Source organism: Rhodnius prolixus, unplaced genomic scaffold, assembly GCF_049639745.1.
Source record: "Rhodnius prolixus isolate KJV_2025 unplaced genomic scaffold, Rpr scaffold_5, whole genome shotgun sequence".
In the NCBI taxonomy this organism is placed as follows: Eukaryota; Metazoa; Arthropoda; class Insecta; order Hemiptera; family Reduviidae; genus Rhodnius; species Rhodnius prolixus.
In genome coordinates, this window is record NW_027411624.1 from 19,920,148 (window position 1) to 19,935,654 (window position 15,507).

Consider the following 15,507-nt stretch of genomic DNA (forward strand, 5'->3'; position numbering starts at 1 on the left):
GCTTTTTCACTTGGGGGTCCATGGGCAAGTTTTGACTATACAAAGGGGTTCATGGGCAAGTTTTGACTATAAAAAGGGGTTCAAAGGCAAGTTTTGACTATACAAAGGGGTCCATGGGCAAGTTTTGACTATAAAAAGAGGTCCATAGGCAAGTTTTGACTATACAAAGGGGTTCATGGGTCAGAAAAGTTTGGGAACCTCTGATCTAAGTCAATACATACAGGGTGTTCCAAGCTATATGGATAACGACTTTTTCTCAGAAACTAAGATAGCTAGAAAAAAACTAAAAAATACGTGTTCCCTTAGTTTTTTGTTAGGAATCCAAATTTAATTTGTAAATTTTTTTCGGTGCTTCCAGAAGCGAGATACAGGCACCAACTTCATTTTTTCAAATGGGGAGGTGCGGTTTTTATTTCAGAAGTAGATTCCTCTATTTCTTTTAAGAAAAATTTACTCGAACGGTTTTTCTCTGTGAGCGATATTTTAGAAGTTATGAATGAAAACATGATTCTTATAAGAAATTTCAAAATGATAACATTTTACGGTTTTTTCATTGAATAAGAAGAAAAGTACTGTTTTATTATAAATTTTACTCCTCATTAATATTACAGACCTTGCTCGAAATGGCCTCCACCATTAGAGATGCATAGACATGCTCTTTCCTGCCAATTGTCCCTTACTGCCAAAGAAATAGATTCGAATTTAACCGAGTTACAGGCATCTATTATTCTTTGCTTTAGTTCATCTACAGAAGCAATCCCGGCTTGATTCTGATACACTTATGAATAATCACCTTGTTTTTCAGGGATACCCAAAGGAAATAGTCCATCGGTGTCAAATCCGGTGAACGAGGTGGCCACTGAATAGCCCCCGTGTCGATATAACGCACCAATCAAATTGCTTATCGAGATATCTCTTTACATACCTGATGGTGTTATATTGATACGGGGAGCGATTCAGTAGCCACCTCGTTCACCGGACTTGACTATTTCCTTTGGGGATACCTGAAAAACAAGGTGATTATTCATAACTTTTTTCTTTCTTTCCTTATTTCTGCTTATCTAAAAGCATTTCTAAATCTAGGTGTATCAGAATCAAGCCGGAATTGCATCTGTAGATGAACTAAAGCAGAGAATAATAGATGCCAGTAACTCGGTTAAAACCGAATCTATTTCTTTGGCAGTAAGGGACAATTGGCAGGAAAGAGCATGTCTATGCATCTCTAATGGTGGAGGCCAGTTCGAGCATGATCTGTAATATTAATGAGGAGTAAAATTTATAATAAAATAGTACTTTTCTTCTTATTCAATCAAAAAACCGTTATAATATTATCATTTTGACATTTCTTATAAGAATCATGTTTTCATTCATAACTTCTAAAATATCGCTCACAGAAAAAAACCGTTCGAGTAAATTTTTCTTAAAAGAAATAGAGGAATCTATTTCTGAAATAAAAACCCCACCTCCCCATTTGAAAAAATGAAGTTGGTGCCTGTATCTCGCTTCTGGAAGCACTGAAAAAAATTTACAAATTAAATTTGGATTTCTAACAAAAAACTAAGGGAACACGTATTTTTTAGTTTTTTTTCTAGCTACCTTAGTTTCTGAGAAAAAGTCGTTATCCATATAGCTTGGGACACCCTGTACGAGTATATCGCTGCAACCTCTGGTAGAATATTTGAACGCTCTCTGTCCAATCATTTCTTGATATGCTGTCCAAAATGGTGGTCGAAGCCTTCTGGATATCTAAAATTGTGTCGAAACTAAGGTTGCATTTCTACACAATACTTTCAAAATTCACACGATATTAATACTAGCTCTTACTTTCTTAAGAAGAAAGTATGAAAAAACAGCGATGAAGAAGAAAGAATGTATTCTAAACTTTAAGTTAGATAATCTAATTTAGAAACCTCTCTTTAGGTTTTAACATGTAAACCAATCAATGTCCAGTTTTTGGAACCTATTATTGCAAAAAGAAACCAAACAAAAAACAAATTATCATTCACCTAATAATTAATAATTATTTATTAATAATAATGATAAAGTTAGAAAATTTTGATGAATTATTTTAGCATAAACGTGCTACTGATTATGTGCGTGTCTTTTTGGTTTAGATGAACACACAGCTAACTCAGAGAAACGTTAGGATATTGTTTGACTAATCTAAAACCCTGACTAGAATATAATACAGCAACACTAATGAACATCGCAAAAGTACACATGTGTGTCTGTATAAACTGTATTTTCTCTGCACAGCCATTTCTGTCAAACTTACATTGTTATTTGTTTTTAGCTTTAGTATAATTGAATTTTCTTTAATAAAAAACAAAAATATTAATAATAGAATTGTTTTAAAACAATTAATGCAAGTAAAGATGGATAATTATAAATACTAAATTGAATTCAATGAAAAGAAATTTGTAGATTATCTAAGACAATTAGTGGCCGTCTCTAATTGTCATTAGTACGATTGAAATAAGTTTTAATTGTATCTAGAGCTTTGGTGTAATAGCATATCCCATTTCCTTGGTATTAATCACAGAGCTGGCAATTGCAAGTCCCAAAAACTAATCAAAAGAAAAACCCGTATTATTAGAATAATAGAATTGAGAGAGAAGGAAAAGTAAGATGAAAGACAAGGCTTCTTTAGTAAAGATTGCTTGCCTAATAATTTGTAGCAAAGATATAAGGACGACCTTTATAATTTATCCATTCAGGGATGAAATCCTTCGTGGATATGATATCAAAGGGGCGTTTTGTGATCCTAGATCTTAGGGGGTTATTTAGGGGAGAGAGATCTGTCTTTATAGGTTCTTCCACTTTTCTATAATTAGACTTGCAAGTCTAGTGTGAAACCGAAACATCAGAGAAGTCGAACAAAAAAAAAAAGTCGTGATTTTGTAAATTAGGGTTTCATTAAGCAAAATTATTTTCAATTCATAATTGCACTTAAATGAAATTAGTGAAGAATTATACATTACTATAAAGCGACACCATTGGTGCTGATTTAATTATATAAAGCCATTAGTGATTGGTGCTTGGTAGTTAGGATGTTCATTTAACATTAATAGCAAGTTAACGCTTCAAAGAGATTTTGAATAGAAATTATCTTAATTGATATTTCTCATTAGTACTTGCTCCTAACTTGGCCTAAAAGGTATTTATTTGACTGGTAAATACGAACAATACCTATTTACTTAAATACCCATCTTGAAAGTTACCATAAGTTGGATTAATTTTTTGAATTTAAATTACCTAAATCTAATTCCTTTACCGACGTAAGTCAACGTAGTCCGCTACCTTGGGCTTTATCTTGACAGAAGACTTACATGGAATCCTCATACTCGACTTAAGAGAACAGAAGTCAACAGACGCTTCAGACAACTGAAAAGACTACTCGACAACAGATCAAAACTCACTCTGGACAACAAAAGACTTTTATATATGTAAGTATATTAAAGCCAGTCCGGGCTTATGGCATCGAACTGTGGGGTTCAAGCAAAGGATCCAGTCCTTGCAATCTAAAATTCTTCGCTCTATAGTAAAAACGCTCCTTTCTACGTCACCAATCAAACCATTCCACACAGACTTGAACATTCCTTTCGTGCAACACAAGTGGCTGAAACACGATACAGAAAATTCCATCTTAACATTCAAACACATCACAATCCACTTGTACAACTATCTATCTTCAAGAAAATTTCCAGACAACACTTCCTAGACGTCTTAAAAGACAGGTGGCCTCGCGATCTCCTCTCTGATGAAGAGAGTCAGTAGAATGTAGAATGTTATTGGCGTGTTACCGCTGGGTAACTTCTCCACTCTGATATGTGTGAATGTTATTTATTGTTACCCTTGTTGCTTATAACGCAAAATGCGTTGATTGTAACTAAATAAATGATTAAAAAAAAAAAAAATTAAGTTTTCACTCAGATTTTCTCCGGAACTTCCGCCAATAGATTTTCTAACTAGCAGTAACATTTCTTCATCCTTGGCTCCATTTTGATTGATGATCATTTTGGGTGGCCTCCTGACCGTTTTTTTAAAAAAAAATCATTTTCTGAACTATTGATCAGCGATGTTTTTGGAAGAAAAATAAGAAGTTGAAAGTAATGTTATATTTAGTCACAAAAAAAATTCCACAGATGTATTCTAAAGATTGGTCTACCTGAAAATGGAATGTAGGAGCAAATTGTCCCTTAGAGTGCAATATAGTGCATTAAGGTTGCCTAAAATGAATTCCTTTCTGGTCATTTGCCATCGTAAATCGAGAGAAATCTTAACGATAATATCCGAAAGCAATCTAAAGGAATCGTAGTTTTGAATGAACATATCTTTCTTAGTATAGCGTTTTTTTTAAAAAAAATAAATGTTTACATCTAAGAATGTTCCTTTAGGTGATGAATAGTTTGGTTCAATTGTAAAGAGAAACTCACCTTTTGTTCCATCATTGTGTGATCCATTCCTGGTCTCTCATAAAGGAAAACACTCTACAGCTTTTGCTTGTAAGACATTCCAGGAACTATTCTATTTTGACCTGAGATCCTCCACAACCATCTTACTTATCTTCTTGAACTTTAGAGAAATAGTAAGGACACTGTAAAGGTAAAAAAAAAGGACACCTGGAATATTTCTCAACGGTTCCTTAGCCTTTTTGTTGGTTCTCAGTTCAAGACGTGAGTAAACCTAGTTTATTGCTTAGATAATCCTATGTTAGTTTGAAAATATCTTTGTTGGAGGTTTGTGCCATAGAGTGTAGGATCTTAGATGTGGGATTTCAAGAAGAAATTACAGCCATTTATTTACGAAACTAACTTATGTTATAAAGATTGTTGATTACTTTTTTTTTTTTTTTTTAACGCATCAACAGCTGAGGTTATTAGCGCTCGGAGCTTTTTTCAGTGCACTGCCGGCCTCCGGACAGTGTTCTCTCGTTACAGACAACACTGTCCATCACCGGACAGTGAGCTGTAAGAAGCTCCTAGGAAGAGAAAATCTAAGGGTCAGCAGCTGGATTCGAACCCGGGACCTCCGTGTGGGAATCGAGTATGCTAACCACATAGCTAATCCCTCCCCTATTGTTGGTTCCTGAAATTATTTTTGTAAGCACACTGGATTTCAAACAAAAACTTCCATTGCTAACCAGTTTTACTTGAAAAATATACAGTTATTCAACTTTTAAGTAAAATAAGTTGTTTTGAAAAGACTCGCACGATCTTCTGTTACTAAAATTGCCAAAATCACCAGGATTTTATTTCTACATTTTCTTCAAAATCATAGAAAATAACAAATCTTTTAATATAAATAGAATGGAATCACTTAGTATTCTGTTTATAGGTAATTTGTTGTTATTGCAAGTATTGTAAGCAAAAAAGTGCTTCTTACAGCTTACAAACACTGTATGAGGTCTGTAAATTAAGTAATGAGACCGATTTTTTTAAAAAAATTTATTCAAAAAGAATTACAATTCTATATTGTCACCCTTCAAAATAACTTCCTTCTGAAGCCACACAGCGCTGGAGACGTTTCTTCCACTCCTCATAGCAGTGCTCGAACTCCGATACTGAAATAGCCTTCAGCTGGTCGGTTACAGCCGTTTGAATGAGGTTCCCTTGAGGTGATTTTTCAACTTCGGGAAGAGAAAAAAAGTCACAAGGGCTCAAGTCAGGCGAATAAGGAGGCTGAGGAGCCACAGGAATGTTTTTACTGGCCAAAAACTCTGGTTTATTGAAATTGCTGTGTGACAAGGAGCATTATCGTGATGTGCAACAACCACTTGTTCTTGATGTTTGGTCTCACGCGAATGACCCTTTTTCGAAGTTTTTTTCAAGAACCTCTCGGTAAAAGTGTTGATTAACCGTTTGTGACCTTGAGATAGAAACTCTTTTGTGGACGATTCCGTGGATATCGAAAAAAAAACAAATCAGCATGCATTTGATCGTTGACTTCGCCATCCTTGCTTTTTTTTGGGGCCTTGGAGAGGTTGAAGTATGCCACTCCATGCTCTGGCGCTTGGTTTCTGGGTCGTACTATAAACACTCAAGACTCGTCACCAGTAATGACACGTTTCAGAAAATAGGGGGTCATTTTCAATTGAATCCAAAAATCACCTCAAGGGAACTCATTCAAACGACTGTAACCGACTAGCTGAAGGCTATTCCAGTATCGGAGTTCGAGCACTGCTATGAGGTGTGGAAGAAACGTCTCCAGCGCTGTGTGGCTTCAGAAGGAAGTTATTTTGAAGGTGGCAATATAGAATTGTAATTCTTTTTGAATAACAAATTTTTAAAAAAATCAGTCTCATTACTTAATTTACAGACCTCGTATATAACGAGAGAACAATGTTCCGAGAAAAAACAAAGGCCAGAGAACCTCAGATGTTAATGCGCCTTAAATTTAACAAAAAAAACAAAAAAGGTCAGGAGCCCCCCAAAACATGAATTCTTTATTTGAAAAAAAATCTCTTGACTAAATTTAGTGCTTCTTACATTAAGCAAGAATTCTTAATGTTTAAATAACTGTAAAATTTTGTTTCATTTTAATAGAATATAAATATTTCATGATTTTTTTTAAAAATTTAATATTTTACTGGAAACAATACTGGCTTTGGAATTCTGCTTTTAGAATGAGCTGGAATCCACACATTTGAAACACAAAGTAAACTTGCGTTCCAGAGAAGCGTTGGCAAGGTGATCTACATTAATTACCATCTCATTTTCTTCAAAAACTTTGTTTGATGTACATAAGTACCACCTCTCTCTCTCCATATTTACATAAGACTGGACACAAAAGTTCAAACTGGATTCCTTCAACTTCTTCTGGAATAAAGAATGTTGAAATTTATTAAAATATAATTAATATTTTGTATAATAATTAAAAGCTTATACTTAGAGGAAATTGAAAATGAAAGAACTCCTGGACTGAAATCAATAATTTGATATAGCTATAATACAGGATTCGAACTGGGGATCTCCGAATTGCAAAGCCTCGTTCTTGACCACTAGACCAACCCCTCACTCATTCATTTTGTGGCTAAGTTCCATTTTAATTTTCACTTTTTATTATTCTTTTGTTCTTAAAATTCAACTGAGTAGAAGTCAGTCAATTAATAGTTTTACAGAAAACATCTGAATGACCATTTATTACTTCTAGCCACGGCCACTTATATCGGATTGAAGTAGCTGTTAATTGAAATGAGCGAAGCTTTTTGGCTCGATAATATTTTAAAATTATAAGAACTTATTTTTTATTATTTTAAACTAATTTTTCAATTATAGCACCTATGGTTTTTCAATAAATATTATCTTCAAACTTACATTTATCTGGTTCAAATGTGCACGACATGCTCATTTTCATTATATTTCACGTATTAGATATTGACAAGTTAGATTTCAATCAGGAGTTGTTAAAAAATAAAAATTAATTCTTTATTAATTTGTTTCAAATTTCATGAAATTAAGATTTGCCCAAAAAATCGTTCGTAGACTTTTATCGATGTTTTCGAGTGCCTTAGCTTGTCGATGCAATCAAAATGCGGTTTTGGCAGTATAAGAATGTACTCTTTTTCGGACATCCCTCTAATTCTTAGTTAATCTCCTAGGCTAGTGATATTGTGGTTTCACAAAGACATCTCTCTACATAATGGGGCTTATAAGTTTTATTATCATTATTATTATTATTTTATGATGGTTTGTTATTAGACTATTTTTTGATTATGTATTGTAACCATCGATAGAATATCCAAGGTATATATCCAGTCCGATTTTAAAATCAAACTGCAATGCCAAATGACTTAGAACAGCGTTTCCCAACCTGTGGTACGCGAGTTGCTGGTTGGTGGTATGCGTAAAATAATCAATAATGGCGGACATAAAAAAATTGAATCATAAAAATATCATAGAAATGTTTTTTCCTATAATACATACATACAAATTAATAATATTATACAGTAAAGTTGTTAATATAGTAATAAGGTTGGTTTGTATCAAGATATACGAGAAAGTACTCGTATAATAGCACACTTAACAGAATTAAAATTGTCTTTCATGGAGTATTTTCCCAAATCTGAAAACACAAATGATAATTGGATTTTCAAACCCCTTCTATAAAGAAAATTTAGGAAAAGCTACATCATTATCAACAAAAGATAAAGAAAATTTAACAGAATTATCATGTGACAGAACTATGTAAAAATCTGCTTAAAGAGACTGGATTGTAATGAGTAAGCTCTATCCAAGCAACATTAAATTTAATTGGTACTTACAGGTAGTTGAATGCTTAAAAGAAATTGATTTAGAAGATTTGGGCACAAATTTAATAATCCTAAAGAAGAACTTTGTAAATTAATTAATAATTTTGAAGAGAAAAATATGTACGCAATATTTAATTATTTAATAAAGTTTTAAAACTAAGATCTTACACTTTACAGAGTTTATAAAGTGAACATGAACTTGAACTCCTTTGTAACAGTTACATTGTATCTCTATCTATTTATTATTGGATCATTGTAAAACGGTAGCGATCACATTTAAATTTTACACAGGAAATAAGAAAAAAATACTTAAAATAATTATCAAAAAAACAATTAGAATTATCAATTACAAGATGTGAAGGGCTGTAAAGGGATAATATTCAGATAGAAGGACAGTCAGGTGCTGTTTCTTACCTGAAAATGTAGACGTAGGGAAATGTTTAATCAATATTAATCCAGTTGAAGCCAATTAGAATAGAAAAAGGGCAGATGTTTTAAGATATAAGGGAAGTTAAAAGAAATATATGCTTGGGTTTTTTTGAATGATGACGTTTTAACGAACCTTTTTATTTTTTTGTATCCCTTGCCCGGCTACGCCTGTCGACCACGTGTGTAGGGAAGAAGAAAAAGTAAAACCACATGTTGTGGGACAGACATGGAGGGACATTTTTTTTTTTTTATAAAAAAAAAGAGATTATTTAAAGTCAAAAAATATATTTGGGTTTACCCTTTTTGAATGTAAGTGTACATGGTATGATGTATGGAGATGTATGTTAAAATGTATCAGATGTTCTATTGAAGGACAGGAATTAGAATGGCGAGAGATTTGAGAATTTATTACAGGCTTGCCAACTATACAACAACCAACACGTGGTCGGACAGAAGGCAAAATTTCGTTGTAACTAAAGTGATATCGCTGGAGATTGATCATTGAAATTGGGACAGATTAGATGGGCCTGTTGTTACCTAGCAACCGCACAAAATACTAATCAGAGATTTGTGTATGTTCTTTGAACACAAAAGTCTTTTTACTAAAATTGTTTACAAATTTATGAATAATTAAATTAAAATTATATAACAAATAAAAGAAAATTTGTGGAACAAATATTGTGATAATGGTAATAATTCTACCTTTTAAAAATATCAAAACGGAATTCAGTGAAGTTTTTTCCAACTTACTGCCTGTTTTGGAAATTTAAAGTGAATTTTAGATAATGAGGTGTTAGTGAAAATAAAGCACCTCAAAAACTAAACAAATAGTTTCAACTTTATATTTCTATTTTGGCCCATCAGGGTTCCTGATTAATAATAAAGCGATCAATATTTTTGAATCGGAAGTATCATTGTAGAGAATGGAATTTTTGGAAGGACAATACTATTTTGGAAGTACTACAAATGGATTAGAGCAAGTAGGACAGCAGTAAGGGCGGAACTTGTGATACTTCGTCTAGGCTAGTTCTGATTTATATTTCTGTGGCTTGGTGCAAGAAGTGCCAATCTCAAAAAAAGGATTACGAGTGTACGCCCTCTTTGGTTTACCTGGAGGGGGGATATATTGATGCTAAATTTTGACATTGGCACTAGTAAGTTTTAGTAACTCAGTTACTACTTTGAACTTGACGTTGGCACTCCTTACAAGAAAAATTTGGATGGTTAATAAACTGCTCCACAAAAAAAGTGGCGCACTTTGAAATAAGCGTTTATTTTTTGTTTTATCACATTTTGGGGAAAGATTATTAGTTTTAATTATTTTCATAAACTGTCAGGGAACAATTAATCGAATCAAGGCCCAAAGTTTCTTGTAAATAGAGAAGCAATTCCTCGTTTAATCCCCTTCGGTCTTTTTGTGTAAAGAAGAACGTGAACTTTACCTCAACAGTAAATAAATTTATTGACCTCTACAGATGCGTTTCGACTTTTTTCAAGCTGAAAGCATTGCAAACTCTCAATTACAGCAGAGCAAGTGGCCCGTATTATTGCATTAGTTGAGGATGGACGGAGTCAGCGGTACGCAGCACGAACGTTAGGGTTGCCTGAAACCACCGTCCGTAGAGCCATCCATCGTTACCGGGAGACAGGCCTCTGCACTCGCAGACAAGGTTCGGGTCGACCAAGAGCCTCAGAAGCACTAGATGACTGATTTATTAGAATTCACACTCTAAGAAATCGTACATCAACTGCTTCTGAAACAGCTCAAAAACTGCTTACTGTTCGTGGAGTTTTAGTCAGTGCCGAAACCGTACGAAGATGGTTCGCTGAAATGAATTTTTCGCTCTAGGAAGCAAGCCACAGGACCATTGCTCACCGTAGATCATCGGAGAGCCCGTCTAGAGTTCGCTAGGGAACACCGCAACTGGTCTGAGAACGATTGGAGAAACGTTCTCTCTTCAGACGAGTCCCGTTTTGCTCTCTATGCACCTGATGGGAGGCGACGGGTTTACCGAAGGCCTAGAAAGCGCTACGCTCCGTGCAATATTTCTGGTAGACTACCATTCTGAGGTGGTTCAGTGCTGGTGTGGGCTGGGATTTCTATGGAGGCTAAGACTGAGCTCCACGATGCAGATTTGTATGTGAGGGAAATTTTGCAGCAATATGTGATACCCTATGCACCATTTATTGGGGAGAATTTTATTTTTATGCAAGATAATGCCCGACCACACACTGCCGCCGGTGTTGTTCAATATCTCCACGATACTGGCATTCGTGTTCTGAGATGGCCAGCACGCAGCCCGGATTTAAATCCGATCGAACATCTTTGGGATGAGCTGGGTAGGCGATTAAGATGGAGAAATAATCCTCCCAGGAGCTTAGAAGAGTTGCGAGGTGCTCTGGTGGAGATATGGGAGGAATGAACACAAGATTTCGTGAGAAATTTAATAAGGAGTATGCCGAGGAGATTGGATGCAGTAAGCCGAGCAATACACGTTACTAAAATTCTTTTTCTCTTTTTTAATCGGAAGAAATACATTTTTTTTTCAAACTCATTTTTTGCCGAGAAGTACTTTTTCGTTAAATTAAAGGTTTTTATTTCTTTTAGATAATTTTTTATTTAATTTTAGCCCTCCCGTAACTTTATACTTCTTATATTTGCTAACTACGTAAAATAAAATGTAGAATAAAAAAAGTTACAGAGAAAAAAAAATAACGCATTTTTAAAGTGCGCCACTTTTTTTGTGGAGCAGTGTATATCAAAACAGATTTTTTACTCATTTTTACCAAAATCTGACATTGGCACTTCTGGCACCAAGCCACAGATTTAATCTATGTTGTTGCAAACAAAAAATTACAGTTAGAAAGGAGGATTTTCCTTATATTTTAAAGAAAATTTTGGAATTTTATTTTTTATAGAAAAAGAGAAAAAAATGGTTAAAGTTTTCGTCCAGTTTTTGACGATCTCCCGGAGAATTTTTAATACTTGTTTTCATTTTGTAAAACCTTGTAAAAATGTAATTCCTACTTTATAAAGTTTAAAATAAAGTGCATTATTATAAATAAATAAATATAATTGCATTTTGATACAGCATATAAAGTTTGCGTCTTTTCTTTCCATATTTGCAACCAGTTCTTCTTGTGAAACCATCGCTTCTGGTATCATCAGATAATAAATTCCACACCTCATTAATACCCATCAAAATCAATGTTGTGAACTAATTGGAATGCTTAAACGATTGAACAAAATCTGGCCCCAGGATTCACACTTATTTATTTAAAATAAGCTTCGTGAATTTACAGTCTGGTGAAATTGCTTAAACGTATAAAATATTAATGTTTAAAGAGCGGAGTGTGGTTAGTTAAACGAGAAGAATGACTTTTAATAATGGGGTAGACAAAAAAGTAAAAGAAGTAAAGTCAGTGGAAGAGCCTTATCTAAACAATGTTATCAGTGCTTTGTAAGCCAAATGCTGGTGGACTAAGACTGAGGCAGTTTTTACAAAAAAAAAGAAGGTTGAAACGGTTTTTTCCATTTAACACCAACCCTTTCCACTCTTTTCTAAGTCTTCTTCAAATATTTAATTTTCTATCCAGTTCGTCTTTTATTGAAGATTGTAATACCGTAATCGATTCTTTGCTCCAGACTGTGGCGGAGAGTTGAGGAGCGAGGAATACACAATGAATGTAAATAATGGAAATCGTAAGATTGGGAAACTAGCAGTTCTATTAAATCTATGTTATGTGCGTAAGGGATACCAACTGTCAGATAAATTTAGGATTGTCAATTGCAGTTGATTTGCAATTACACTGCCTTCATAATTTTATTCTATTTCCCCTAGCCTTATAACAGCAGTTTGTGTTCTAGAAAATGCTATCATTTACATTTTTTTTTTTTTGTTATATTTTTAAATCTATTGTGAAAATTCACATGACATTCAATTCTTTTAATGCAATTCCCACAGTTTATTCCAAACTGTACAGACAAGCTCCTGTTTGATGAAGATAAACATCTACCATTTATCTCTGTCACCAGAGGCACTGACTGGCTGCCTCTGGTCACTTCTACCGTACCAAAATCTGCTTTTTCTCGAACAAAATCCATTAAAAAATCACAAGCATTTTTTTTAAATGACCAAAATAAATTCCATCAATGCAAACTGCATATTCATCTGACGGTTTTATTAGTGCAATTTAAAAACTGCAACTTTCATGGCCCTGTGATGTTCGCCAATAAATTTGTTCTCCTCAATTTCACTCACTAGCAATTTCACAGCGCCAAAATGGTTGCCATTTTCTATATTAAAAAAAAAGCCTAAACCCGCCAAAAAAAAAGAATTTTCCCAAAAATCTGATCAAATCAAAGCATTTGATGATTAGAAGAAAGAAGGCTTTTATTATGGTAAGGCTTCTCCATTCATCCAAATTCTATTTTAATATTTTTTAGGCAAAGCTGATGGCGTCAGAGGAAAATTGGTAAAGAAAAGCCTTACATTCCAAAACCATCCAATTTGGTGAATATCCCTCACCAATCCCATTCTAATTCATTCCCCCAATTTAATTAAGCAAAGTAATGGTAAGAAAAGTGGACTTAACTAACTCAATTTTTGTAACCAATCCAGAAATGAAAGACAGAGTCAACCCTCGTGAGTTCTTTAGGTAATATCCGCTGAGTTAAAGAAATAAAACCCTGTTAGGAAGATCCGCTGTATCTTAAATTGGTAGAGCACTTAGTGAACTGAAATCTACCGTATTCTATAATGATGTGCCACCAACAAGAATATAGAGTGACTAGTTTAGAGCTTAACTTTGTTGAACGACCTTCATATAAAATATGGCAGCTTAGAAGCTCTATTTAGGATGAAGCAGGCTGTGGAAGTAAGAGGGTCGTGTGTGATATGTTGTTTAGATAGTGTCTAGTTTAGTGGGGCAAAGTGATGCTGGATACGAAGATCTGCTGCCGGATGAGATATTGGACACCGACTTCTTTTCACTGCTCGACCCCTTACTTATTCCTTTTCTTTGATTTTTACGCATTTTGGAGAATTTTTGTGTTTTGCTTTGTTTTGGGAGGATTGAGAATTTTTTTTTTTTTTAAGAACAACTGCATCAGATTTTCTTGCAGTAGGGGAGAGGGGGGCACCTTTGAACAGTTTTAATTTCTCGCCAAATAATTGAAACATTTATGATTGGTAATTTTCTCCATATGTTGGTGGTAGACCTGTTGCATAATTGACAGAGTTTCCCTTCGTTTTCATTGTTTGTAAAGTCCGAATTGAGGAATGTTATATTTTGTAAGGTGGAAGTAAAATTTTTTGTTGCAGCTTTGGAAGTGTATTGTGAAGATTGTAGTGGACAAGATATAAGTGTTGTTAGTCCATATTAACATTTGGAATTCGTATTCTTAAATCTAGTATTTACAAAAAGTCTATTTGCTTGCAAAAAGTGTTAGATATTATATTTTCTTTTATGGAAGGAGAGGGGGTACATTTCAACATCACAGTTAAAATGTGCCGCCCTACCGACCTGCAAGTTTGTGACTTTTTTTTTTGTTTAATCGCAGAGAAGGGGAAAGTGATCCGAACCTACATTAAGAAGCGCAACAAACCGAATATTTTGTTCAAACTTCCTAAACCCATCACACTTCGGGTACAACATCCCGAACTGAGCCATTCTTGATTTTTTGAACTAGATTTCAGAGGTTTAAAAGAGATAGTAATGTAGTAGTGAGAGAAATAACTGATAGAAGGTAGATTCAGAGTAAAGTAATATCATTTCTTTCTATTTTATATTGTGTACAAAGCTGCCTCCACCAGTGGTGCAGATATTAACATTTGACATTTAAATTAAAAAAATATACGATATGTATGTAAAGTACCAACTGTTTATTGGTATAGATCTGTTAAGAAGACTTGAAAGTTGTAGAAAACAAAATAAAAAGGTTCAATAATACGATTCTGTGCACTCTGCAACAGAAAATGTAAATTCTGTTCAAATGTGCACCCTCTCTCCACTGCAGTATTTTGTTGACCCACCTATTTGTCTATCAGTTATTTCAGAAAATATTTCCCCGTTAAAACTGAATTTCAGTGGCTTTTAGTCTTGATGAATCTCTTAATTTCAAAAAGTAATTCAGACATGGCTTTATCTGTTGATGCATATTGCAACAATTTGATCCCTTACCTGCCAGAAAACCCGTTAAACTCCGTCACATCAACATTTATTTGAATAGAACTAAAAATTTTTGCGGAAATTTATTATTGTAATAATTGCGCAAAAACAGGAATTCCATGTTTATGTTCAAAACAGATTCTCTGATTTTTTAAAATTACTACTCATATCAGTGTCGGGCAGGTGAAGATTATTTAGGTCGAACAACCAGCTACATCCTCATAAAATTAGCTATTGGAGAGAGATAATAACAGACTTAAAGACCAAAAGTTATGCATGGCATTTAATTCGTTTAAATTCGTAATTATATATCTTTTATAAATGTAAATTTTAACGCTGTATTTTTTTAAGAGATGATTTTTTTCATTAAATTCTGAAATTTCGCTAATGTTTTCTTTTTAAAGCGGCCTCGTAATGTGAGGTATTTCTGTTATTTCCAATTATAAACTGCCGAATTCCATACAAATATTATTAAATTTATAAATAAATTCTCCACATAATTAACTTGGCGCTTCCCTCCACAAAACAGTCTGAAATAAAAATTATACCTAAACAGTTAGTATCTCTTAAGTTAAGACAAAATTACTGAGGGTACCGTTAACCAGAAAATTCCTCATTGTAAGAATGTTTTTTCAAACATTTTATCCGTCATAACT

General features: G+C 33.9%; 1 protein-coding gene and 1 long non-coding RNA gene across 3 annotated transcripts in view; one reads left to right on the top strand and one right to left on the bottom strand.

The window, feature by feature from the left end:
• The window catches only part of LOC141458858 (neurogenic protein big brain-like), a 194,572-nt gene that overhangs the window by 76,757 nt on the left and 102,308 nt on the right, over positions 1-15,507 (top strand). The gene's annotated exons all lie outside the window — the stretch shown is intronic.
• Positions 6,436-15,507, bottom strand: part of LOC141458859 (uncharacterized) — a 107,592-nt gene continuing 98,520 nt past the window's right edge. The window contains exon 7 of one of the 2 annotated variants that reach the window (XR_012461229.1): positions 6,436-6,818. This is a non-coding gene — a long non-coding RNA (uncharacterized lncRNA). The remainder of the gene's footprint in view (positions 6,819-15,507) is intronic. The other variant, XR_012461230.1, reaches the window with a different exon arrangement.